The sequence below is a fragment of the Capra hircus genome, chromosome 1 (genome assembly GCF_001704415.2).
Source record: "Capra hircus breed San Clemente chromosome 1, ASM170441v1, whole genome shotgun sequence".
NCBI lineage: Eukaryota > Metazoa > Chordata > Mammalia > Artiodactyla > Bovidae > Capra > Capra hircus.
In genome coordinates, this window is record NC_030808.1 from 96,905,599 (window position 1) to 96,910,567 (window position 4,969).

Below are 4,969 nucleotides of genomic sequence, written 5' to 3' on the forward strand. Positions count from 1 at the left end.
TTAGTCAGTCATGTTTCAGTTCCAAGTGACAGAAGCCTCACAAAATAGCCTGAGCAAAAAGGAGAAAATTGCTTGCTCATGAAAAATCAAGGGTGAGCTTTAGATAGGGCTAGATCCAGGAGTTCCATGATGGCATTATGTCTTTTCTTCCTTGGTTCTGCTGTTTTCATGTTGGTTTTATTTCTAGGCAGGTGCAGTCCAACTGGAGGAAAGAGAGTCATTGGCACCTCCAGGTACACTTCGTCCTTAGAACTCTATTATAGACAATGAAGAGAGGACTTGGTCTGCATTGGGTCATGTGCTCTTCCATGGGGTCAGTCTCCCTAGAATGGAATGAGGAGGCTACAGAAGGAGGAGTGGTCCCCAAAGGAAGAGATTCTAAGCAAACCATCATTCCTCTAGGGGCATGTACTTGAGCAGCTTCTTGGTTAAGTCCACTTGGGCCAGCCCTGCAGCAGTGCTTCTGGGCCAGCATCCAGGGTATCCTTCGGGTGTACTCAGCCTGCAGCAGCCCCAGGCAGGCCTCCCACTTGTTGCCAACAATCTTGCTACAGGTGAAGCTGTGCACAGGCATGCCAGCTGGCTGGTCCTGCAGGCTGTCCCAACTTGGAACTTGCTAAGTATGTGTTACTGAAGTAGATGTGAGCTGTGAATTACATTAAATACTAAACTACACTAAATTAAGTATCCCTGACCTTTGAATATAATGTTATAGTTCTACTTGATATTGGTGTTATCTGATTATCTAGGTAAAGGGTTTTTAACCTGGAGTACACAGAACTCTAAGGGAATTTGTCAGAATTTGGAGGATATGTGAACTTGGTTAGGGAAAAAAAAATTTTTTTTCACTAGGCTATAACTAAAATTTAGTATTCCTTTTAATTATAGAAGCATATAATCCAGAGATGTTTTAGGCAGTAATGTGACTTTGTCATTAATAGGATTCCAGTCTTTTCATATCACATTGCAGTTGCAGAGATCTCAATATATTGTTAATGCTGCCTCACTGTCATAGCAGCTATTAAGCCCTCTGCTAGATCTGATTATTAAGTGAACACATACATTACTCTATCACACACATATTTTGAAAGCTTACACCTCAACATAACTGATTCTGTTTGTAATGCTATGCATTTTACTTCTGCACTTAAAAACAACATTCTGAGACAGGATCCATGGCACTAAAAAGTTGAAGTGATCTAGCATTCACTGGAAACAAGATGAGACCAAAGTATGATGATCTGACTTCAGAGAACCTTAGCCCACCTGCTCTAAGGCGGGGCTGAGATAAGAGATTATGAGCCTTTTCAGTTCACTTCAGTTCAGTCGCTTCAGTCATGTTCTGCTCTTTGTGATCCCATGAACCGCAGCACGCCAGGCCTCCCTGTCCATCACCAACTCCCGGAGTTTACCCAGACTCATGTCCATTGAGTTGGTGATGCAATCTAACCATCTCATCCTCTGTCGTCCCCTTCTCCTCCTGCACTCAATCTTTACCAGGATCAGGGTCTTTTCAAATGAGTCAGCTCTTCGCATCAGGTGGCCAAAAGTATTGGAGTTTCAGTTTCAACATCAGCCCTTCCAATGAACACCCAGGACTGATCTCTTTTAGGATGGACTGGTTGGACCTCCTTGCAGTCCAAGGGACTCTCAAGAGTCTTCTCCAAGACCACAGTTCAAAAGCATCAATTTTTCTGCAATCAGCTTTCTGTATACTCTAACTCACATCCATACATTACTACTGGAAAAACTATAGCCTTGACTAGACGGACCTTTGTTGACAAAGTACTGTCTCTGCTTTATAATGTGCTGTCTAGGTTGGTTGACTGTGCCAAAGCCTTTGACTGTGTGGATCACAATAAACTGTGGAAAATTCTGAAAGAGACAGGAATACCAGACCACCTGACCTGCCTCTTGAGAAACCTATATGCAGGTCAGGAAGCAACAGTTAGAACTGGACATGGAACAACAGACTGGTTCCAATAGGAAAAGGAATATGTCAAAGCTGTATATTGTCACCCTGCATATTTAACTTCTGTGCAGAGTACATCATAAGAAATGCAAGGCTGGAAGAAGCACAAGCTGGAATTAAGATTGCTGTGAGAAATATCAATAACCTCAGATATGCAGATGACACCACCCTTAGGGCAGAAAGTGAAGAGGAACTAAAAAGCCTCTTGATGAAAGTGAAACAGAGTTTAAAAGTTGGCTTAAAGCTCAACATTCAGAAAACGAAGATCATGGCATCTGGTCCCATCACTTCATGGGAAATAGATGGGGAAACAGTGGAAACAGTGTCAGACTTTATTTTTGGGGGCTCCAAAAGCACTGCAGATGGTGATTGCAGCCATGAAATTAAAAGACACTTACTCCTTGGAAGGAAAGTTATGACTAACCTAGATAGCATATTCAAAAGCAGAGACATTACTTTGCCAACAAAGATCCGTCTAGTCAAGGCTATGGTTTTTCCAATGGTCATGTATGGATGTGAGCTGGACTGTGAAGAAAGCTGAGCGCCAAAGAATTGATGCTTTTGAACTATGGTTGGAGAAGACTCTTGACAGTCCCTTGCACTGCAAGGAGGTCCAACCAGTCCATCCTAAAGGAGATCATTCCTGGGTGTTCATTGGAAGGCCTGATGCTAAAGCTGAAACTCCAATACTTTGGCCACCTCACACAGAGTTGATTCATTGGAAAAGACCCTGATGCTGGGAGGGATTGGGGGCAGGAGGAGAAGGGGAAGACAGAGGATGAGATGGCTGGATAGCAACACCGACTCGATGGACATGAGTCTGAGTTAACTCTGGGAGCTGGTGATGGACAGGGAGGCCTGGTGTGCTGCGATTCATGGGGTTGCAGAGTTGGATACGACTGAACGACTGAACTGAACTAGGTTGGTCCTAACTTTCCTTCCAAGGAGTAAGCGTCCTTTAATTTCATGGCTGCAATCACCATCTGCATTGACTTTGGAGCCCCAAATAATAAAGTCAGCCACTGTTTCTCATCTATTTGCCATGAAGTGATGGGACCAGATGCCATGATCTTCGTTTTCTGAATGTTGTTTTAAGCCAACTTTTTCACTCTCCTCTTTCACTTTCATCAACAGGCTCTTTAGTTCTTCACTTTCTGCCATAAAGAGTGGTGTCATCTGCATATTGTTATTGATATTTCTCCCGGCAATCTTGATTCCAGCTTGTGCTTCTTCCAGCCTTGCGTTTCTCATGATGTACTCTGCATATAAATTAAATAAGCAGGGTGACAATATACAACTTTGACATACTCCTTTTCCTATTTGGAACTAGTCTGTTGTTCCATGTCCAGTTCTAACTGTTGCTTCCTGACCTGCATATAGGTTTCTCAAGAGGCAGGTCAGGTGGTCTGGTATTCCCATCTCTTTCAGAATTTTCCACAGTTTATTGTGATCCACACAAAGGCTTTGGCATAGTCAATAAAGCAGAAATAGATGTTTTTCTGGAACTCTCTTGCTCTTTTCAATGATCCAGTGGATGTTGGCAATTTGATCTCTGGTTCCTCTGCCTTTTCTAAAACCAGCTTGAACATCTGGAAGTTCACGGTTTACGTATTGTTGAAGTCTGACTTGGAGAATTTTGAGCATTACTTTGCTAGCGTGTGAGATGAGGGCAATTGTGCAGTAGTTTGAACATTCTTTGGCACTTTCTTTGAAATTGGAATGAAAATTGACCTTTTCCAGTCCTGTGGCCACTGCTGAGTTTTCCAAATTTGCTGGCATATTGAGTGCAGCACTTAACAGCACCATCTTTCAGGATTTGAAATAGCTCAACTGGTATTCCATCACCTCCACTAGCTTTGTTTGTAGTGATGCTTCCTAAGGCCCACTTGACTTCACATTCCAGGATGTCTAGCTCTAGATCCAAATGAATTTGGATCTACTCAAAAACACGTTAACTAAATGCCACGAACAGTGGCTTAAGAGCTTGCTAAAGACAAATTCATTTCTTTGTGCCGTTATCTGCATAGGTATCCACTAGAATTGGATTTGTTATCCAAACTGTAAGGGCACACTCTGTAAGGTTGTGAGATACTCTCTAACAATGTTTGTTGATAAGGGCCCATCAGGGGTGAATTTGTCAGAATTGTTCTCTAGGAACTTCTCTTTGGTTTACTGGTCTTGGGTCCCAACAGGAAGCAGATAGTTCTTAAATGATGACACTTTGAGGAGATACTAACAAAGATGTGGGGTGTGGGGGACTTCACAAGAGGAAACACAACAGCTTCAACAACTCCTGGCTAGTAGCAGCAGATCTGGCATCAGCCCTTGGCCAGAAGGGAAGAGAACAAGGAGAAAATCTAAAGAAATAAGCAAAGTTTAGAGGAAGTGGTTACCTTTGAGTACCGAGATAGCTCGTTGTGGGAGAGCCGAGACCATCCCTGACCATCCTCAGATCTCCAGCCACGACATTCCTTAGCCAAACCTACCCAGAAGCCAGGAGGCGAAGGGGCCCACTGTTGTGGCCCACTCATCAGCCTTTTGGGGACAAAGAGTAGAGTGGAACTGTAAGAGGAAGAGATATCCAGCACACTTGGCAAATTTCTACCACAGTGATTTCCAAACTATTTGATGGTCTAAGAGGGCAAAAACAAAAAAAAAAACAAAAACAAAAAAAACCCCACGGCTAGCCTAAAATTCTGGCATGTTAAGCTTTTGGTATTACTGAATGAACAGACGAAGAACTGAAATATTACTGAAACACAGAGTAAAAGGAAACTACAATTAGGAACTATGTATTTACTTTCAGTCAGAATGGATACTTAAAATATTATGGAAATACTGGAGCATGGTTCAGCAATAAATTCTGTTCTGTAGACCAGACAGATACGTCACAGCTTTATAATAGTTAAGTACAGTTCATCCTCCTTATTTGTGGATTCTTTATTTGTAAACTTGCCTGTGGTTTAAAACTTTCGTGGTGCTTTCACAGTCATGCAT

General features: G+C 42.5%; 1 pseudogene; it reads right to left on the bottom strand.

Moving 5' to 3' along the window:
• LOC102189800 lies at nt 391-574 on the bottom strand (annotated as a pseudogene).